This window comes from Camarhynchus parvulus, chromosome 2 (assembly GCF_901933205.1).
Source record: "Camarhynchus parvulus chromosome 2, STF_HiC, whole genome shotgun sequence".
Classification (NCBI taxonomy): Eukaryota; Metazoa; Chordata; class Aves; order Passeriformes; family Thraupidae; genus Camarhynchus; species Camarhynchus parvulus.
Window position 1 is genome coordinate 73,976,151 of NC_044572.1, and position 23,911 is coordinate 74,000,061.

The 23,911-nt window shown below is 35.1% G+C and overlaps 1 protein-coding gene across 5 annotated transcripts in view; it reads left to right on the forward strand.

The window, feature by feature from the left end:
- The first annotated feature begins 222 nt into the window (after nt 1–222).
- The window catches only part of LOC115915613 (cadherin-10), a 93,598-nt gene continuing 69,909 nt past the window's right edge, over nt 223–23,911 (forward strand). Inside the window, exons 1-2 of one of the 5 annotated variants that reach the window (XM_030969162.1) lie at nt 245–270; nt 20,504–20,665. The gene's annotated coding sequence lies outside the window, so the exon portion shown is untranslated. Of the gene's footprint in view, nt 669–1,708; nt 1,736–20,277; nt 20,666–23,911 lie in introns of those variants that run through there. The other 4 variants (XM_030969173.1, XM_030969144.1, XM_030969136.1 and 1 more) reach the window with 4 other exon arrangements.

Below are 23,911 nucleotides of genomic sequence, written 5' to 3' on the forward strand. Positions count from 1 at the left end.
GTAAGATCACTGGCGATATAATGAAGTGGTTACATTTAATGAAGAAAAAAACGCCACAAAAAGTGGAGGTGTTTTCAGTATTCATTGTTACGACGAGCTAAGCAGATGAGGCTTAGGCTTCAAAACCAGAGAACCATTCTGGCAGCGAAGGGAGGGCGACAGGCTTTCACAAAAAAAGCTTTCCGTTTGCTGTACCCTCCCACCGCATTCACTTGCAAATCACTGTGTGCTCGGGAAGCCTGCACTTCCCCGGGCTCCAACCTTCCCAGGGTAAGTGCTGCGGCTCCAGCAGCAGCGCCTCTCTCCCGCTCCCCTCCGAGCGAGGAGGGAGAGTGAGAGGTGTGTGTGTGTCTGTGTGTCCGTGCACGCTGCGCGTCTGTGTGTCTGCGGTGGTGCGTCTTCGTTTTTGGTGGTGGTTTTTTTTTTTTTTTTTTTTTGCTCGTAAATCAGAAGCTCTGAATGAAAGCCAGTCGGAGGGAGAGCTCCCCCCTTAGCTTTGGTTCCGGACTGTCCAGAGTTAAGTGATGCTGGGAGAAAAAGCCTCAGTTAGATCCAAGTAGAATCAGTCTTAAAAAAAATAACAGGAGAAAACTGACCAAGGAAAGGACTCTAATAGCTCGTTTTTCAGTTTGGTTGGGGTGGACACCACTTTCTCAGCAGAATAAAAGGTAGGAACCTTTCTCATTTTCTTTCTGTTGATATTATTACAGTTATTATATTAGAGCAGTATGTTGTTTAATTTGATTCCTATATTTGTTCTACTGTATGCAACTTTCTGCATTTTATAAATATGCGTCAGGAGTAATGAGACAAGGGATAGGAAATAACTGCTGTGCATTCTCTCCTCAAAGTAAACTGATATTATCGTATGCATTCAGGATTGAAACACTAAGCATTTTATATTTTTTTTCCTCCTAGTAAGCTGTCCTTTGAGCAGCAGTTTCCACCTATAGTCAGTTCTTGAAAATTCAGTATGGGGGGACAAGTCTAATTGCATTGAAAAAAGCACAATGTTTCATAGTGTAACAGTTATGAGCATAGCATGAAACATATACATATGTGCCCTCACTTTCTGTATACCTGTGCAAGTCTGTTGCACCTTTCACTGTTAATCATTCTGCCCTGGATTGAATTTCAGAATAATTACCTACACTCACAGAAAATGCTTCTTATGAAGGAAATCCCTGTGGAGAGGGATAGCAAAGTGGATACAAGCAATATTTCAAATATCTGTACAGAGCTATATGCACAGATGGGGATAAAATTGCCTGGTTTGACATTTCAGTAAAGGGGAAGTGGAGGGAGAAGGAAAAAACAGGGGTTAGAAGGGAAAAGGTGGAGGGAGGAAAAATTCAGTCTGCACCTGTGTGAGCATTTATTGTCAATGCTGCAATAAAATCCATATTTGATGTGGTGTTAAATTAATTCAGCCCAATACAAATCTAAATCCATGCTCCCAACTACTAACTATTGATGGCATTGTCAGCTGCATAAGAAATTTTCAATAGGCTCATACTGTACATGATACTAGTTGCAGCTGTAAAAAATCTAACAGCCCTTCAGCTTAGGAGAATGCATCTACACGTGCAATCAGTGACAAATAGCAGCCAGCATTTTGAAACGGACCTATCATCTCTGTTGCTTCCACACAAATGGAGCTGTTGCCTATAATCTTAGTCTTTCATTTCAGTAAAAGCCTCTGTATTACCCCAACAGCACTCCTGCTGCTTTGAAGGTATTTTTTAATTATACAACTTGTTGTGCATGTATGTGTGGATGCATATGTGAGTGTGTGAGTATGTGCACAGTGTGAGGAAGCAGGTCTGTAAAAAATAGTGTGGGGCTTTTTTTCTTTCTTTTTTTTCCTTCTTCTTTTAAAGGCAGTAGGCTTTAAATTTACATGGTGATGTTACTGGAGGGGAAAGGCAGAGAGTGGGAGACTGGAACACACTTCTGAATCTCTAATTCCTTTTCACATATGGCATTTACTAGGAATATTACGAGTCTGGTACTAAGATTTATTGAGATTTTTACAGCTACACAAACTTTTATATTAATTCCTTACCTTCTGAATGAAATAGCAGTCTATGCTCTTTTAGAGGAGGAAAAGAAAGAAGGAACTTAGGGAACTAAGGAAAGCAAGAAGGAAACAGGTTATCTTCCTCAAGAGTTGAAAACCAGCTATTTACAGTCAATATGGGTTTATGGCAAGAGAAGAATACTTCTTGGATTATCAACTCTTAATCTAGTTTGGGCCTGAGGGCTCATATTTTTATATACTTTGTTATATAAAAGTTTGAATAAATAGGTAATAATTTCTGCAGCAGTTTCTGTTAATTTTAATTTAGATTTATGTCTGTGTTTTTTATGTGTGGTGTCAAGACAATGATGTGCTCTTAAAGAGGAACACTGAAATGTCTGAAGAGTACTGATTATAATACATATATTTAAGCTGAAAATTGATCCTGATTATTTGATTTTCTAGTTACTTTGAGTAGCATTGGAAAATAAGTCTTGGCTACTTGCTTTGCCAACCATTTATATTTATGATACTTTAAACAGTTTGTGGGAAAGAAAATAGCAAAATACAACTTAAAAAGACTGTATGTAGAATCTTATATATTCCTAAATTATCTTTTTGGCTTTGCAATAGAATAAATGAATATAGATACACTAAAACTTCACACTTGCATGTTCTCAATAGACAAAGAGTCTGTGAAGAATGATGAAATACTGAAATGTGCTCACAGTAGACACTGTGTCTACTGTTCTTTTCTGTGCTTAGCAGTATTTAAAAAATGCAGAAAAATAATGTTATAGATGAAGGAAAATGAGCATAGAATTAATTAAATGTAGAGAGTGATTAAAAAAATACACATGTAGATGTACAAAGCAGTATACAAATTTCAGCTAAGTGATGTAAGTTTTTTTTTCCTTGTTGAATAATTAAATGTAAAAGTCAGAAAATGTTAATTTGAAGATAATATCTGCCTCTGATTCTGAGAGAGTAATTTCCTGATCTCAACGTGATTTCCCAAGGAAAGAAATGAATGCAATAGAGCCTGTCTCATCTGGATAATTCTGTGCAAGTGATTTTTTTTTTTTAGGTCTGCTAACCACACTTACAGGCTGGTTGAAAAGGAGTATAATTTCGTACCACTAGGTTGCAGCACTGATACAGGGGGTCAAAGGAAGGTTGAGCTATTGTTGAATAGTAGTAATGGGGTGAATATGGGGTTATGATATTATTTTTAATTTATTCATTATTGTCACCTAAAATCATGTTTGTGAACACCAAGGTGTTCATAAAATGTCCTTCACAGATTTGAAAAAAACTTGCTCTACTGCTAATTCTTTGACATTATTATTCATTTTGTGACTGACAGAAACAGAAGAACACCACTGATTATTTGGGCAGAATATAAGGGTGTAAGGAACATTTTGTGAGTGACTTCAGTGAACCACATGAATATTCGTTCTGTATTACCACTGAATTTGCTATGGGCTTTTTACTAGTATACTATTTGACATTATTAACATTGGTTTTTGCAAAGGAGGAAAAACTGAAATTCGAAAAGTGAAAACCATCTTCTCATGAGCAGTTTAAATATGCCTGAGTAAAACATTATGAAGGGTGACTTCACTGCACATAAGGATGCCATATCATAGCACACTTTCATTTGCTCTGAATAGTATGTAACTATCAATGAAAGCTCATAGAAACTAAAGGTGCAGTTCACTGAAACATTAGGTGATTGAAAAGCACACATGCTGCACATCCTGGACTTTCAAATCTGCTAATGTGAACACTTGCCTTTTGAGAAAAAAACATAATTCCTCTATTGTCTAACTTCTGAAAAACCTTAAAAGCAAAAAGAAATAAAAGAAGCAGCAATGGTATTCTGAGCTCTAAATGTTCTCCAAATCTCTCTTTAGGCCAAGAGGAACTCCTATAGCAAAAGTTGCTTGTGTTTTGCTCCCTGGATTTACATGTCTTCAGCTCTGAATCATTGGCATGATGACTTCCCAAACATGCCTGTTTCTATGGGTTAATGGCTCTACAAGAGAGCAATAGAAAAAAAATTGTCATCTCTGGGAGCTGTGTATATTATCGTGACCAGACAGCATTACTGCACACAGAAAAACAAAACAAAACAAAACAAACAAAAAACTAAAAAGGCATCAGCTGAACCTGAACACTTTTTTTTTCATCTGGAGGGAAGCCAGAACACCCCCCAACCAAAGGCTATTGAGCTTATATATTCTCTCCACTGGCCTATCAGTCTATTTTTTCATATGTGGGCGATCTGGCAAAAAAATGCCAGTTAAAGCCTCATACATATTTCTTTTTACATGCAGTCTTCCTGATTATATAATGTCAGAGAAAATTACCTCAAATGTGTATATGTGTTTACAGTAGAGGTAAAACAGGGACAACCTTTATCTTAAACAGGGCTTGCATTCTAGGAAGCAAAATACTGTAAAATTTCTTTCTTAATTTAATTCAGCCTTTTATTACTTGACTTTTTCTGCAAGTCCCACTGCTGTTTCTTGTCTTTATTAACTTCGATAAAATAGATCATGTTTATCATTTTTTTGTTAAAGAAGTGTGTCCAGCAGGAGGCATAAAGCTCTAGTAGCATCTCAGAGGTACTTCCTAGCTTGTCACAGGGCATCTGCTCTGGGATACAAACGCAAGGCTGCTATCTGGAAGTATGTACCTTGTACCAACAGGCTGCATCAGGGAAATTCAAAGATTTAGGAAGTTAATTGGATATAATGAGAAGCAACATGGGAGGTGTCCTTTTTAATATTATTCCCACATGTATGTCATTCTTCACATGATGTTTTTATTTGTAGCTTATTATGGCATCTCTTAATTTTAACTAAAGTGAATGCTGAACTATATTTAAAACAGTAGGGAATCATGTAATGAAGAGTTCATGTGTGTTTATGTAAAGGTAATGATTCAAAAAATTACTTGAAGTAGATGTTTCCAGAATTCTGTTGCTTCAAAACTACAACTGTACTCTTCTGTTTTCTTAGAAAACAAAAAAACCTTCTTCAAATATTTTCTCCTGAAGAACTATATATGGTATCATACATATGAATGTATGTACATGTATATTTTACTGTTAATATTCCATCACCTACCACATTACAGGTTGCATTTATTGTATCACCCTAGTGCAATATTTTGCATTACAACATAAAGAACACAATATGCCACCACTTATCCAGACCAGAACATGATCCTTAAAGATGGCTACAATCCTCATGAACTCTGCAGTGCTACAATACCCAGATTTTATGAACATGAAGGATGTATACCAATGTAATTTGCAGCATTATTGACAAGACTCAAAATGCAGTGTCGTAGAGGACTGTAATTTTTGTCCCCCAAACTAACATAAAATAAATATATAGAACTGAACTTTTTAGTGCATGCATCTACCACAATTTCCATGTTTAATACATGCAAAAATTATCTTACTAATTGTCATACTCTCCTAATAGTAAACCCAAATAAAACAGAGCTATACCTGTGTCTAGAAAACTTAGAAGCTGTGCATTCTGTCAATAGTTCCTCTAAGTATCACAGCCTTAATCAAGAGAGTTTCAAACATTTCATATCTTACACAAAAGACAAAATACATGGACTAAATCTGTGATTTTAAATGTGAGTGAGAAAATATACAAGAACCCAAAGTATGTGTAATTATTTGGAGTTAATATTGATAATAGAGGGAGGGTGATTAGGTTTATTCTGATTCTAAGAATTCCAAGAAAAATTATCCCATAAATGTATCAATTCCTTTCTCTTTGAAGTAGTGACCTGTCATTTCCCTGATGCCTTTTCCATGGTGTATGGAACCGGGAACCAGAAATGAACATCCATTTTACCTCTGTGTCACCAGAAAATTAGTTAAAAGTAGAGATTTAGATCAGATATTAGGAATAAATTCTTTACTTGCAGCGTAGTGAGGCACTGGAACAGGATGTCCAGGGAAGCTGTAGATACCCTATCCACACTAGTGGGTGGCATCTCAGCTCATGGTAGGAGGGGCTTGGAACTACATGATGTTGACGATCTTTCAGGTCCCTACTAACCCCACCCTTCCTATGACTCTATGATAAAATGTCATTGATTCTATAAGCCATTAAAATTATAGGTAATAAATCTACTAAAAGTTTACACGGGCAAATTAGATTGATAAGATTTAATTCTTATGTTGGGTGTATATTTGCTTGTTCATTTTTTTTAATGTTGAGATTATTCAGAAGATGATCTGGATAGTTTTTTAGAAATAATTGCAAAACGAAACCCAAGAAAAATAGAAAGCACAGAAAGAAAAAAGACCCAACTGAATAGATTTAACACAAAAAATCACCAAACATGATGAATTGAAGCAAGAGAATGACAATATTTCAGTTCTTACTTCCTTTCCACCCGTAAAAATAAATTTTAGTAACAAATTATGCAAATAATCTTTTACAAAAAGTTTACCTCATGCTATAGATCATAATTTCATTAAAAGTACAGATACCTTCTAATTTTTGGGTTTTTTTATTTAATATGGGACACGGTTTCTACATGTCAATACCGCTTCATGCTATATTATTTTTGCATGCATTATAAGTTTGATTCTGTGGCATAAGCTATGGAGAGCTGCTACCCTGCTCTCTTGACTTTCTGCTAAAAAATAAAAGCACTGTTAATCAGAATATTCTTGTATTAAGCAGTAAGTAATAGTGTAGACCTCAATTTATGAATGTGTTAATGGGGTACACCTAATTACTTTGCAGCCAAATCAAAAAATTTCCTTGCTTCTGAGACTGCAGAAGTTAGACATTTCATTATGGCATGAAATATATTTTAATATCTACTTAAGCATATTACATTTAAGTTCCCTAAATATACTTCTGCTTTCCACTTCTCATGGCCAAGTTTTAAATATTATAGTCTTTAAAAAATAGTCTTATAAATCTTCTCTTAGGGATAGTTTCCACAGTCTTTTGGCAGAAATTTCTAGTGTCAATAAAAGAGTGGGATCTCACTATCGTGAGAACCATTTTAGGAAGTGTGATTTTTTTCCCCCCTCTGTTGGATAAAGATTATTTACTGACATTAGCATGCTGAGATGTGCTCTTTCCCTTGAGTGAGAGTGTGGTCCTCATGGTGAAGATAGCACTAAAGCTGGAATCTTGATTAAAATGGGTGAACAGAGTCCCAGGCATGTTAGGTACATTTGGTTCTCTTCATCACTTAGGGGCATTTTATTAAGTTTCTGATTAAGAACTTAAAAGCAATTGTGCTGTGTGTTACTGGAACTACTTTGTTTTCTAGTAGTCACAACAGAATGGAATGTGAACAGAGAGAGAGAGATGGATTTTCCTCTCTAATAGTACTATTTTATAAAATTGCTTATAGTATTCCTTCAAATTTCCCTTCTTAAGTGGTTTCAAAGGAAAAAGTATCCTGATTAGTCTAATTAATTTCTTAAGGAAGAAATGTATTCATTTTTTGTTTGTTTATTAGTTTATACTATTTAGAGAGTCTTTAATCATTCTAATCACCAGAATAAACTGATCTCTTCTCTAAAATTTAAGCACATATGTGGAATACTTGTACAGGATGGAAAATTAAGACAAAATCATACATTTATTCTTTCCATCCTTGATTAACAAAGCATCTGAATCCCTCAGAAACACATGTGCTATTAGTGAATATGTCCTAACTGTGGTTGGTTTTCTCCAGTTTTTTATTTGAAGCCAAAATAATGAGAAGTAGGAAAGGAAAAGAAAGAACTAAGACATAGTGCATTATATTAATAATCCCATTAAAGTTTTGATGAACATAAATCTTCTAGAGAATTGGCAAATCTATAATGTGAGTCAAAAAAGGTCACTAGGCTTGAGATAGTCTAAACTGGATGCCTAAAATATTGTGACAAAGAAGGAGAAACCAATTATTTGAGCTATGAAATCAGAAGTTGCCTTTTTTTTTTTAATACCAGTATAAATACATTTTGCTGCTTTCAGGGATTTAAATGGTATTTGCTATATATTGTGCTTTAGAACAGAACTTAGAAATTAGCTTTTACTTCTAGCAACAACCACTTAGCTGGAGTTACAAACCAGTGGTAAAGCTCAAAGTAGTTCAGCCTCCTAAATTACAAGACCAGATCCCCTGTGTTAACAGAGCAGTGAGTTCTTGTTAAATTTCAGGTTATGTACACGCAGGAGAGAAAATACCTGCCATTTCCTTTCTCCATGGCTGCAGCCGTCAAGATCCAACCAGAAAGTGCTCGTGCATGTGGGGTCTGAGGTTGTTTTGCCACTTGGACAGGCTGTGAAAGTCAGGGCTAATGGGATAAAAGCAGCCTATGTGGATCAGTCCCACAGCTGCCAGTTACATGGTTCCTACTGAATCTCTGGAAAAGCACCCAGGTGGTTTTGCCTTAGAGGTACCCATGACTATCGGGTCATTTTAGTGATGTGACTGGTTCCTTGTTAATCTGGGTATGCTGGTTGGAGTCCATTTCTACTTCTACTATATTAAAATCTTCCTTTTCTCAGAAAAAAAAGAATACCACAAAAAAAAATCTTGATGCCCTGGCACTAAAAGATCAATTCCTGGAGAAGTTTAGAAGCTATTTAGTTATCATTACAGTGGATTCAAACTGGGATATTAGTTATGAGGAAGATTAAATGAAAAAAGTATGATGTCATAATGGCATGATGACAACAAAACAAAGTATACTTTAAGGTATTCAATTCTATCTAAGTAAACAGAGATCAGCTCAATGATTCTAATGTTTAATCAAGTACTGACTTCTCAAGCTTAATCCATTAGTACTTTAAAATATATGAGCTAAAATGAAGTGATGTGCGGAAAAAAATGTTTGAAGGTTGCTTAATACGTTTCAATCAGAAATACTGGTGATGAAGATCAGGACAATACTGACACAAATATATTTCTTTTACAATATTAAAATTTTTCTTTAAAGGGAAAAAGCTATAGTGATTTGAAATTAGCTGTGGAATTTGTAGTTCTTTTTTCTGAGATGCTTGCTTTCTTTCTCTTTGGAGGTTATGAACTGCTTTTTAATAGTAGTTTTGCTGGAATTTTAATAGACACGTGTTACATAAAATAATTGCCAGTGAAGTGATTATGGCTTGAATTTTTTTATCCTACATGGGACTATGAGGTCTGTTTTGGTTTGGTTTGGTGCAGTTAGTCCACTCCAAGCTGTTCATGTCACACAGTTATGCCCTTCATACAGGATGAGGTTTTGCTGTGGGAATAGAAAAGCATTCATTTGACAATATGGTATTCTACAAGGTAGAAAGTTTCTTCACTTTTCATGTTATATATCACACAACTTTTTAAAGAGCTCAAAAAATTTGAGATAAACTTTTTTTTTTAATTGCATTTGGGAGGTATAATTGAGCAGAGTAAAGGAACAATTCATAATGCATAAACGAAGTTTCATAAATTTTCAAGGGAAATTATACATTGTTGATGTTTTTGGAGTTTCTTCTTGTATTGGTTCAGTTTTTATTAATATACTAGATATGGTTTTACTTCCCTGTCCTATAGGGGAAATATATATAATTCTAAATGTCCACAGCAAGTTCTTTGCAATTTGTAGGAAACCTAAGCTTTAGTATAACAATTTTTTTCTCCTTTAACTCTATAGTAAGTCTCCACATTTTGGTAGGTTGTCTAAGTAAGCAGAATGATATTCATAACTTGCTAACCAAATTGAAAGTCAAATATGAAGACATTTCTTGTGCAATTCCCTGAAAAGTGTTCCTTTTTTCAGATGGGAGCCTAAGGAATGCAGATATTTTTAATCTTTTGGTGCCATCTCGTGGCAAGAACATAATTATATGCAACAAAGAGGTAGTCTTTTCAGCACGTATTTTCTAAGCTTAGCAAAAATGTACCTTGCTTTGGTGATATATATATGCATGAATTTTAATAGTGACTGTAAAATAACAAACTAATTCATGTATAGGACAAAACTATCTCTGGTTTTCAGTTTTCTTCCTTTTTAAGAACCTATAAGTATCGATTTGAGAAATCTCACAAAAATTGACTGTCATTAGCACATAGAAATAGATTTTTAGTCTGCTGCATTAGATCTCTGTAGCATACTTAACTGGTTCAAGGCAATTGTCAATATATTTTTATTCTAGCAGTGCATTACATCTCTGTAGAATACTTTAATACTTAGCTAGCTCAAGGCAATATTCACTTCAGCATCCTATAACATTTAACAGAAAGCCAGGGTCTGTGATAGCATTCTTGTGTTTCATTTTATTTTCTTGTTTTGGCTTGGGAGAATTCATACCAGCCTGCATCCAAAAAAAAGGAGCAAAAACAGCACAGGAATGCTGTATATTTTTCTGGTATTTTCATTGGGATTCAGAAAAATGAGTAGTTTTCGTTCTGTGCTAAATAAATACTGGCTTAATACGGGGAGGCTTTAAAGATAATGCTTGTAGGTATCTGCGATCAGTAAAGATCACATTCGTGCTCAGTTTCTGAAGAAATTTTCTATACATTAGTCCATATTTGCTTACTTAGCTCCAACTTCCAGTCTGATGAAAGTTTCTAGATGGAAATATACTATTCTCCTTAAAAAGCTGGAAAGAGAATTGAGGTGTCTGTCCTGGTTTTACTTAAGGTGGGGAGGTTCTCAAAAGTAAGGATGTTTTTAATTCTAAAAAAAAAAAAAAAAAGAAATTATAGTCTTATTTAAGAAACATCCAAATATGCTGTAGTTATTAAAAATAGATGTCAGGTTATTACTCTGTGAGTTATTATAATATCCTCCCAGCTGAAGAAGAAAATACTATCAATCAAAATTAGTACCAAATGAGAACACTGTTTTAAGATCCCACCTGTTCTTTTCATGTCAGATGATTCCATTACTTTCTGTAAACATTACCATTACTATGTACTGTATTGTTCCTGTATTTTTACAGAAAATAATATTAGAAGGATAAAAATTCAAGATATATTTTCTATCAATTATATGGCAAATACTAAAATGTTAGTCACTAGAATGTGATTTTTAATAACCAGTCACTAGCTGAGGTACCACTGTGATAAGTTCAGTGTACTATGATAAGTCAGTCAACAGGTCAAGAAGCATTCATTTTTGTTGGTTGGAGATTGTGTGATTTCTCTGATTAGGGTTAGCTACATATAAAACTCCCTTGCCTATGAGCTAGAATGAAGAGAATATTATTACACATAATGTAATAAGATACAGAATTTCAACAGTTTTATACAGGTATGTGATAATGTGATTATTTCCTCCTCATCCCAGTAAAACTCCCTTAACAGTTAAGTATTGAATATTCTCTCTATATCTGCCTCCTGTGATAGACTACAAAATTAAAGTGATGACTTAAGAGAGAATTGCAATTGCTCATTCCAGTGAGTTGATCAGGTGTATATTCCCTTACAAGAACAACAAATCTAAATACATATCATGGTTTTGATAGAAAAACAGACAGAAAAATGTGAAGCTTAAGGCCTCACAAACTAAATCTTAAAAAGGTTTATAGAAAGATATTTACCAATATATTATCTTCCTAATGTCTTATTCTGGATTAATGCACATTTGTTTATGCATGTCAGTGTAAATTTCTTTCTGTTACTTTTAATACAAACTTAGTTCAGAGTATTTTAAAGATTATTAAAGAGGAGGAAAGTAGAATTCTGTTATATGTTTTGGACAGTTTTTTTTTTACCTTTAGTTTAAGGCATTTTTAAAATGTACTTGCTTCTAAAAGCTTCAGCAAAGGCAGGCAGTATGCTTCACCTGAAACATGGAATGAGATGAGCAAAAGAGCAAGCACAGGTACAGAAAGATGATGCAGCATGCCATAGGTCACCAAAGAGAAAGTCTCCAAAGAGATGAGATTAAGAAAATTTGCAGACAGTGTTATGTGGATAAGAGGGAGGTAAAATCAGTTTAAGGGATAAAAAGAATATGTAGATAGGAAAATGTATTAGAAAGATGAAATAATTCAATCTGTCAATGTCTTCTTTGAAGTTAGTGAGGGAAGAGGAAACATGGTCAATTTAAGTGATTATTCCTATTTGTAGAACTTCTGGAGGTGAAAAGTTAATGATTTTGTGATTATCTTCAGAAAAACTTGGAAATATGTATAGCACAATTTCAGAATACATTTTTGAAAAAATGCTAGAATCTCCTCATTTTTTGCTGTAAAATTCCTTGTATTCCCTTTATTCAAATGGCACATGTTGAACAGTAGATTTTGCTCTTTCAATCCCAGTGTGCATAATTTAGTTAGAATTTTAGGTAAGAAAATACATTATTTATGCTGGCAACTGTTGGATCCTGTATATAAAGGAGAGACTGAAAAGAGTCTGTCACTGAACTTGTCTAGATGATCAAAAGGAAAAAATGCTTTTTAAAACTGTTTCTGGGGTTAGTCTGTCAGATAAGGTTGATCGCTGAGCTGTGGAACCTGTGTATTTAGTGTGTTCTCCTGACTGTCAAAATTATTTATATCTAGTGTGACGACCAGTTAGTCTAAGCAACACATACCTAAGCTGTGGCAGTGAAAGAAAAGAAATTCATCCTGCTGTACAACTGCAGTAGTAAATAACTGACATGTTTCAGGGACCACAAGCCTTCAGAAATTTTAAACAAGACATAAAGGTCACAAAAGCGCAGGTTCCTGACAATCATGGGTGCTGTTATTACATGCACAATGTAGCTGTGCCATCTTTTCAGACTCCTGCACAAATAGTCTGAATGAGTTTGTAGCTATGACTTTGTCCTTTGGAGATTGCAGTTCTTAGGACAAACTGGGAAGGGCTTTTTCAATAGAAAAGAGAACTGCAAAATTAATAGTAGCGCTGATATGTAATTTTTGGCATTTGGTTAAACTTACCTTCGTCTAAGTAAACTTGGTTGTTTTCTTGTGAAGATAAACAGAGAAGCCTAGGTATGTATCATCTGCAAATGATGCACTTTTTTCCTTCCCTACATTTTACAGTGTGGAAATATTCAATAATAATAATAATAATAATAATAATAATAATAATAATAATAATAATAATAATAATAATAATAATAATAATAATAATAATACTTTTTCTGAGGTATGGATATAGAAATAAGACAAAAATTAAAATTACCTCTTATTGGGTTTATGTGATGAAATCAACATGCTTAGAAACAAAAATGTGTTTTCCTGCAATAGATTTATACCCATCCGCTCGGATGTAAAGCACTATGACAGACTGTCATGGGGATGGCTGTCACTTTTTAGTATTGCTAAGAGAACTCAGGAAGTGAAAGGCAAAAGGAATTGTAGTTCCTTAAAAATGTGACAGAAATTTTCAGCCTTAAGAAATTTTAAACCTTATTTTTCCTTGATTTTACCATAATTTTTAATAGCCTCACAGTGTCTTGTGCAGGATAGAAACATTTTCAGAGAAACTAAACTCTTTTTTCTCTAGAAGTGTCTCTCTAACAGCATTCAATTACGTTCTCCTCAAGCTAAGGAAAAAAACACCTTTATGTCCAGATTTTCCAGAAGTCTTTATGATAGTTTTAGACCAGCCTACAGCTCTTTTCTAGCTCCTTAGGTGTTTGTGACAACTGATTTACATGGGAAAGGAATGGTGACAATGATCCACTCTCCTGCTTTTTTTTTTGTTAGTCCACATTGCTATCCACAAGGACTTCACAGATTTTGCGCTTTGAAAAGACCTCATTAGTTTGTCTTGCCACTCATTAGAAAAAAATCCTGCAGGAGATTAAGTAAGAATTAATCTTCCTCTTTCTGTGTGTTTTGGTACTTCTTGAAAGGCATTTTGGTTAACAGCAACGGTCAGGTGCTCTTGTCAATTAGGCCACGCTTGAAGTACTGGGGCTCGTTCAGGCGGAAGAGTCATGCATGTGAGGAACCAGGAGACTCAGGGCTGGACAGCACTGCAGAAGCTCCTCATTGTCAGTGGATTTCTGGTGCCCTCTTTGCAATAACAGGGAAGGAGTTTGCCTCCAGGAAGGACTGAAAGACACCTCCTACTATATATTTCAAACCTGGAGTTTGTATGCAGAAAATCACAGAAGTTTGAGGCCAAGTTATGTTGATAAACTCATGTGCTTCTGTGCCGAGGAGAGCCTAGCAGTTCAAAAATTCTTTAAGCTTGTGTTTAATTTCCAATATGTTGACAGGATTTGATCAGATATACAAAGTTCAGCATATTTTTTTTTTTTTTATTCTGTCCAGATATGTACACACTTGTGCTTTGGGCAACTTCATCCTTAAACAAAGCTGTGCCTTGTTCTGAGACTAATTTTCTAGCTGAAAACAATAATAAAACAGCTCCGTATTTCTGAGGTTGACTTTTCCTAACTCCCTGTTAACCACCAACCTTACATATTTGTCTCAGCTAGTGCTTAGTAGTATTATGTTCAGAACTTATAATTTTTCCAACACTTCATTGGTTTCCACCTTCATCTTAATAAAAGGGTAATTTTAATTGCTCACATAATTCTTAGGAGGCAGTGACTTTTTTCATAGCCTTTCAATGATGTCCAATAAGTATTTGTCAGGAAGTTGATTTAATTGACTTAAGGACCACAATGAGCAGCCTGCTTTAGTATTGAAATGAAGAGGACAGTTGGAATGATTAAATTTTATAGAGAACTCACATGATTAGAGCTTGTCCTGGAAGAGAAGTGCAAAATGAGAACTTTCAATGAGCTGAACATTCTTATTGCCTAGGAAGTGCTCAATTGCACTTTTGCTTCAGGGTACATTGAGCAGAAATTTTCACTTCCAAAGCAATATAGGGAATTATATATTTAATAGAATACTAATAAGTTGCCTCACTGAAATACTCACTGAAATACACTGGTAAGTCAAACACTGCCAAGTATTTTAGAATTATTAAATCTTCCACATAAGACTTTAATACAAAATTATTAGGGAAATCAAATTACAAACCTTTTTAATACAAATATTTTACTTCTAGAATTTTGATGATTGCTGCATTATCCTTTATGTGTTTCGGTTCATACAATTTCCAAAATTATAAGCAATGTTTTTGTAATGTTACTTTTATTCCAATGTGGCCCAGCTCTTATTCAGTTCTTGATCACTGGTTTTCTTTCTGTGATGTGTGGGTACTGGTATTTTAAAGTTTCTTTTATGTGTCATGTTCTTTGCCTAGGACATACTTCTTATGTTCATTGTTTCTCACTTCACATTTCCTGTCAATCACAGATGTTTATCTTTCATCTGTGTGATGTAATATAGCAAATTAACAACTGAATGCTTTGAAATGCAATCAACAATTGGGTGCTTCAAAACAATTGGTGTTTGTGAGCAAAAGGTTTATTGTGGCAGGCTAAATGGAGTCTGAAGTCCTGTGTGAGAAACTTTATTATGTAGCTAAAACATAGAACACTTCTTTTTTTAGCATCAAAATATTTTAATTCAGGCATACAAAACTTCTGTTGTAGTGGGCTGCTAAGTACTGTCATACTTCTTCCAGGTATGCCCTTTGTGGACTGTATCACCAGGATCCACAAAAATTGGTTAAACTTGAAGAGACCTAATTGGTGCAGCAATGCCCTGAAACCATGTAAGAGGCCATATGGCACAGTAGCAAGGGGAAAAATTAAGAAATTGTTCAGACATCAACAATCATATGATAAGTCCTTTTACATATATCCATAATAAAACACTATCTCTAGATATCAACACACACATGCAGCTTATTCTTGGAGACACTATGATACTTTGCATATGCTTACAAATATATTTTTTCTAGTGTTTCTTCAGCCTTCTGCTAGTTTTTAAACATTGATTTTATGGTGTATTCAGTGTTTTTAGAAATATTCAATGCTCTTAAGGGTATTCACGATGTACAGCTAGAATTCCTAGATAATTTTCGGTGTATAAAGGCTATTATTTATGAAGATTTAATTAACGATAAAGAAAAGTCTAGTTTTATCATGTCTTAGTTATTTGCTACTAATAGGTCTGTGAAGTAATGGGGCTTATTGGGCTGCAGCAGTGTTTGTGCATAGGCATAGACCTCTTATCTATTTGTGCACTGCCTGGTTGTTTGCAAAACAGCAAAGGCTTCAGAATTGCTGAAGAGCTTTAGGCTGTTTTTTGTCCATTCAATATATTATAATTAAAGAATACAGCCACCACCACCCCCAGACCATATCCACTCTGCTTAGTCTGTAGTCCTGTTAGCTCCTAGAAATGTTATATGGATGCTTGGGCAGGACATTAAGATTATTTAGTGAAATTTGAATTAAATTTTAATTCCATAACTGGTGGGGCTTTTTTCCTTTTGAACTCAAACAGAACTAACAATCAGTATTTAGCCTAGAGAGGGGCCATTGCAATTACCATTATATAGCAAATAAAACTTAAGTCTTCTTGATCATTTGAGATTATCAAAAATTATGGAATACAGTTACAAGCGTATAGGTGTTGAAAACAGCATTCTATATCAGTTTCGTCTTGGGAATTTTTGCTAATAATTGGGCTGCTTTGCATATAATCTCTGGGGCTCCTTCTTTGTAAACACGAAGGGTGGGATTTGCTCATTCTCTTCAAAAGCCTTCCATTTCCTTGAGGTCCTGTGCCATAATGCTTGTGTAAGCGTTAGAAAAAAATGTTCATGGGGGAGAGAAGAACCAAGATGTCTCAGCTGTGTATTGGGAGGTGAAACATAACCCAGGGTACATATGATGTACAGTTGTTTGAAGATATGCAGCTTTACCTATTTTTCACTACACAGGAGTGAAAAGTAAACAAAATCTTTCTACAGTGTGTTAGTATTGGGTTTCTAGCCTGAAGACAGACCTATGTAAACTGCCATGTTTAGGTGTGTCTTCATTTGGAAAGACAGGTGTCTGCTAAGGAAGGCAGGAGCCTCCCCTGAAATGGAAAATATAAGCCCCTTCCCTCCAAATTGCTATAAATTTTAAATTAAGGGGCTCTCAGGCAAAAATATGGGAGCAGGTATAACAGTTCTTTATTAGGGAAGAAAATAAAAAGATAAAAAAACCAATGCATTAAACCCTAACAACACTGACAGAGTCAGAATATGACCTGACCCCCGGTTGGTCAGGGTGTTGGTAGCAGTCCAATCAGAATTGTGGCTGCAGCCCTCCAGGTGTGGTTCTGTTGGAGCAGTGATCCTATAGAAAGGTGTAGTCTTCTTCTGAAGATCCAGTGGAAGAGGTAGCTTTCCTCTGGGAAATCCAGTGAAGAAATCCGTGCTGGTGTTCCAGAAACTCCAGACTATATCTGGGTAGGAATGCTTGGCTCCTCCCTCTGGGCAGAGCATCTCACAATGGGATGCTACAGTTCTTATCAGTCATGCAGTGACATTCAATAGAGAGAAGGAAAACTGCCCACTTAACAGAAGACAACTGCCATACAGATGGCAAATAGAAAACAATTTGCTTGGCAATCCAGGTCAAGGTGCTTGTATTTTCTTGTACTTTTGGAAGTCTTTCTACGGAATCCTGCATATGGAAATATTGTGGCCTGTTAGAGACTGTCACAAAGATAAGGCATTTGTAAAACTAAGACTGGGGAATAGCTCACAGAGTTTGGAAATAACTTGGTCTGACTCAGGTTTATCCCTGTCCACTGGATATGGATTGTATACTTAAGTAAAATAACATGGCAATATATAATAAAATAAATCTGGGAACTTTCAAGTCTGATGAAGTCATTCACCAATTTAATAAAATGTTGATTTTTTTTTTTTTAAGAAGTTTTCTGTAAACAATATTGATTTATTTCCTCTGCTTCTTTCCATGGTCTCTTTGGAAACATAACATTTTATGTTTAATGCTGAATGACGTGTCACATTAGAGCTTAGTGTGATTGGAAACAACTGAAATAGCTAAAAGAATCAAATGTTATATTGGGGACAGGTCGTTCTTAATAGCGATGTGATTACATTTTCATAGGATTTTTCCTCTTTCAGACAGCATTTCTTCTGCATGCTTAGAATCATTCCATCTTTCTTTCCTTGAAGACACAGTGGGTACAAAAGCATTAACCATTTTGTGTTCAGGCCCGTGGTCTGTTTCCTGTTTCCAGTGAGGTTATGAAGTATTGCTGAAAATCCAGTAGTCTAAAGGAACAACTAAAAAAAAAAAAAAAAACATAAGGTGAGATACTAGTCAACAAAATAGGAGTAAGTATTTAGTTTTCAAATTATGTTTAATCCCTAAACAGCTGTGAAAACCAGCCTGCAAATATTACCCATATTACCCATTTTATGTGGAATCTGCATTAATGGAACACTTCATTATTTTTGATTTCACAAAATAGGGCCAGTATGACTAAGATTGGCTCAAAAAGCTTGGTTCTCCTTTCTTCAGTTATTGTGTGGATGTGAAACATATCTCAAAGTATACATTATATAATAGCATTTTATTACTTTTTTCAGTCTAGATAAAATGAAGTTCAGGGTTGGTCTTTTGGGTATAGCACTTACAAGATTAAGGATGGATAGAGAGGAGGAGAAGGAAGTTAATCTCCAAGACAGTCTTAAGAGATTAATTGTACTATGTTAATGTGTGCTAGTTCTGTCTGTAGATGTGATTATCAAAAAAAAAATTAAAAAAAAAATCACTGGGCTGGAGTTTGTGGTTTGTTTTTTTCAGTTGTTCTTCTCAGCTACAAATAATTTTAAACATTATTTCTTGCACATTCAGTAAATACGGATAACAGATTAACCTCTTTCCAAGTCGTTCGTATTTCTAAGTTGTAACTTGTTCTTCCCTCTCACATGCTTTTTTTTCTATAGTGTAGCAGCACCAGTTTGTTCCATGTGCCATGAGAGTCATGAGAGTTCCTCTCTCCACACCGCTCTTAAAATGTGATGTTCAAAATGAATTTATTATTTTAGCAGAACGCTTCCCATTGTTGCTTGTGTAGAGAAGATATACTTTATTTTTCTTATAGGTAATAATCCTCCTTATATATCAGTTTTGGTTGTTTTTTTTTTTTAATCCTGATGATGCCTGCCATTAAATCATATTCTGTGATCTTTGCCTCAAAAGCATTAAGATGGTTGACATTTAGTAATTTTTCTCTGTCCACCAGGCATGATAATTATTCAATCATAGGAAGAATTAAGAGAGGAACTGGAGTGGAAAATGTATACTTTTAATCAGAGAATGACTAATTATTCTGAAGCTGCTTCAGCCAATTCATGTTCTATACCAGTAGTAAATTCATTAAGCCCATGCTTTGAAAACCTGCAAATTGCAGTGAACAGTGTGTGGTCCTTGAGAATCCCTGATCCTCCTGCTGAGCTGGTTTTATTTTATCAACATGTGAATGTGCTGCTGCTGCGTTGCTGGGTTTTCTAAGTGTCTTATAACTGAGTCATCCCATAGCTTAGCAGTTGCCTTGCTTACAGCTGCACACCTTGTCCAATGTTGTTCCATCCCCTTCAGGGGGAGTTTACATCACTTCTCACCTAGAAAGTGTTTGTGGATTTCTTCAGTATATTATGTCTCTTGGTTGTAAAACATATTGTAACTCAGCTAACAGGATTGGAAAAGGTGGCCATTCACATCTAAGTTGTTTAATTACTCTTTCCTGTTTAATGCAGAGATCATAACATCTTGCTGCCAATATAAATTGTATTAGCTACCTGTCCTACATTTATTTGTAAAAAGAATGCTGCTGTGCTCAGACAGCATTCTCCAACTTCCTTCAATTTATCTTCAAAACACTGCTCCTCCAATGAGTATTGAATCAAAATTTTCAATCTTGCTTTTGTTCACATTTTCCTAATTCTCTTACAGAATTATTTCATCCTAGACATCTCTGACTTTACTTTTTTGTGCCTTGACTTTGTCTATTTTGCCTCCTTCTTTCCCTGTTATTCCTTTATATTCATATTTAAAAACACAATGTATTTTATATTTTTGAGGTGTTTGTTTCACTATGTTTTGAATGAAATTACAGTCTTAGACAAAGTTTATTCTTTACTGCATTTTCTATTTCAGTTTTGCACTACAAAAGCTTTTGTTTGTGCCATACAGTTTCTCTCAAAAGTTACTCCTTCTTTGTCTTCTTGTCTTTCCTGCACATAATATTATCATAGTCTTCCAGTCCTCTGGGATACTGCACCAGCTCTCTAAAATGGTTATTATATGGTTTTGAAATTTCAAAACAAAAAATGGTGCAATTTTCTAGGTTTGCTCATTTTTATATTAATGTACAGATGTCAAAGACATCTGATTAGATGCCTAATGCAGTATCTTCTTAACCCTGACTTGTTTTTTATCCATCTTGCCCCTCAACTCTTATTTATTCTGTCCCATATTCTTTTTTCCTATCCATACCTAACATGTTTTTGTTAGCATACCTGTGTTTCATCTCTAGAATCCTTTTTACTGAGCTAGTACATAATTTTTCCTTCCTTATTCCCCTCCAGGTCCCCTAAAAAAAAATCATCTTTATGCAATAACTCAGTGAAGAATGTCCCTTAAGTGAGGAAGGCAAAGAAGTCCAGATGACACAATCAGTCACAGATTTATTTCCAGAATATTGTTCTGTAGAAGTGGAGCTTTTTTCTTATGAGAATGTTCTCTATAAGGTAATGAATTAAAAGAGTTTGTTAATGAAAAGAATAAGGTGTTTTTACAAATGTTGATACTGTGGAAAAAGCTTGCAGATCTTGGCATGGATGAGCATTTGTAGCAGACCTCAGCAATTTGCATAAATAAAGCTTTTGGAGGGGAAATTCAATTGGAAAAGGTTATGAACGGGATTTGGAAAAACCCCAAGGCACAGAGACGCTGAAGAAGCTTCTGTCCAGTTGCAGAGCAGAAGGGACTCACATGCAGCACCTGTCATGACTGAGGATAGAAATGACAGCAGCAGTGCTGCTGCTGCTGATCTGGTTGCTCTGTGACATGACTTCTTGCTGACCTCATTGTCTGTCAATGGTGTTTAACATCTTACCTCACCAGTTTCCAGAAAGGCACAAAATTTACAACAGTGTGAGTGTGACTTTCTGTCATATTCAGTGTATGGACATTTTTTAAACACCTTTCTCTCTTAAAACTGGTGTACTTTTTGTAGGTTCGGTATTTATTTTCTTCGCTGTCATAGAGCTGTCTGTCTTAACGAGTTCCACTGAGTAACATGAAGGAGGGATTGCAAATGAGAATGTTTGTTTATAGGCATTGGAAGAAATTACACTTGAGTTCTTCAATCCTCATTCATATAACAGTTATTAGAGGAGAGATATCTGTTTTACTCTAAAACAATGTTTTGAGAAGAAGGAAGAAATCATTGCTTGACATTTTCACTAAGCTTTGCTAATGTGTATGTATATATATTTCATAATATTGTAGTTCTGTGCTTCTCAACACTGAGGAAAAAAACCCCATAGTTTCTTTGAAAATCATAATATACACTTTAATTACTTATCACATTTTCCTTTAGTAGCATCAGTGAATATCTTTAGCAAGTACACTTCAGTCACTGAAGTAGATAGCTTTTTGTTGCTGAAACTGAGAACAAATCCTTGACATTCTTGTAGTAACGTAAGGATAACACTGTCCCCAACATTAGATTCTTATGCTCGTCTGCCTTTCTCAAATAGGTATTTGGAAGAGGAGTAAAAGAACCACCAGAGATAAAAAGAAGCTGTGGAGAAAAGAAAGGATAGTTGTCAACATGCCAATGAAAATCTATTTTCAAAATATGGGCTAGAGCAAGTAACTTGTGAGTGACACTGGATGGAAATTGGAAAAGTGAACACAATGAGTCATAAGAATAAAAAGCATTCAATGGGATGTATTACCATTTAATTTATGTGACCTTTACAGTCTTCTAAGAATCACCTTGATCCATTGGATCCTAATAAATTGATGTGGAACCTCAAGTAACCTTCCTCCTGTTTGTCTAAAATTCTAAACTTCTTGTAATTGCTTGCTTTACTGTAAAGCAAGATATAAATGAAAATAAGACATTTAAAATGTTCAGCATTGCTTCTTCCATGCTGACAGTAGCACTGGGTCAATACATTTTTTTCTTGCCAGGTGCAGCAACTGATGTTTGTAGCAATATGGCAGAGATCCAGTCTGACATAAACTTCTCAGAAGTTAGAAGCTGGATGCCACCCTGTAAAAATATCAAGGCAGATTGGATAAAATAGTAATTCTTTATCAACTAGTTAAGTCATGGTATGCATTGGATGGAAATGGATTTGCTTCCCCTGGAGTGATTTTGATAACAGATGGTCACCATTTCCTATATTGACAAATTCTAGAATTTTGTTGTGCAGAAAGTGTCTGAATATATTGTTTTATGTGTACTCTTGTACACATAAAAAAACTGTATCTTTATGGCTTTATTTCTTAGCCAGCTTTTAGACATTGGTATTAACAGAAGATGGGAGATTCAGATTTTTCTCATGACTTTGTAACCCAAGAATTGTAAGGAGAGTCTATCACATATTGATATATCTATCACATTTTTTGATCTTTTATGGTGTTCTCCTCCCTGTAAGTGATTTGAAGAAATCTGCTGATAAGAATGCACAGATCATCTGGTTCTTGATATGCAAAAAGAGTAACTTTATCAAAAATAACTTTCTGTGAGGGAAGAGAAAAAAAAGCATAAATTTTCTGGCTTAAACCTGGCAGAGAGTAAGCACCACACAGCTGCTCCGTCACTCCCTCTCCTGTGGGATAAGGGTGAGAAAGGGAAGGATAAAAGTGAGAAAACTCATAAAGACATTTTAATAGAAAAAGCAAAAGCTGCTCACACAAGCAAAGGAAGGGAAGGCAATTAATTCACCATTTCCCATGGGCAATCAGGTGTTCAGCCGTTGCCAGGAAAGCAGGGATCCATCACATGTGGCAAAAGGGATGTGGGAAGACAAACTATATTGCTCCTGATGTCCTCCACTTCCATTTTTTTCCCCCAGATTTATTGCTGAGCATGATGTCACATGGCATGGGACATCTCTCTGATTAGTCAGGGTGGCCTGTCCTGGTTGTGTCCCCTCCCATCTTCTTGTGCACCCCCAGTCTACTCACTGGAGGGGTGGGGTAAGGACCAGAAAAAGACCTCAAACACCAGGCAAGTGCTGCTTAACGAGAAGGAAAATATCCCTGTGGTATCCACACTGTTCCCAACAAAAATCCCAAACACAGCAAAATAAAGGACACTGTAAAGAAAATAAACCCTACCATAGACAAAATCAGTACAATGAGAAAATGAATCGAGGAATTCTAGTATGTTATGCACCTTGTGGGATTAAGTGGTGAGATTTCTTTTTGCCTTAGTTGAATAACATTTTAGAGTATTAATTATTTTACAGAAATACTTTGTGTTTGTCCAAACTATTACTTTGTCATTATAAAGTAATAGTTTGGACAAACACAAAGTAAGAAACTATATGTAAAATATCTTAGGTATATGCTGCATATATGTCTATATATTTTGAAAGGGTTTGCCTTCAAATACACAGAACTATCAAATTTCTGTTGTCCTAAGAAGAAAAGCTTTTTTTTCCAGATAGTTTTCTTAGGTATCTGGGTGGTATATACATCATTATAATTTCAGTTATGAGGCTGGAATGGAAATATATTTATAACTGAACAGACATTTTGAGAACATTTCTAATTCTAAGAATTGGAATTAGAGATTTTTTTTTTTTGCAGTCCCTTTACAGTTACTCATTTGTGGTCTCTACAAGGGAGATTTCACTTGCTGTTACCGAAGAATGTTATTTAGAAAAAAATGTGTAGATACTGCCTAGCACAGCATCACTCATTTAGAAATTATATCAAAATATTGCATATAATATAGCACAAGGTAGCAATAA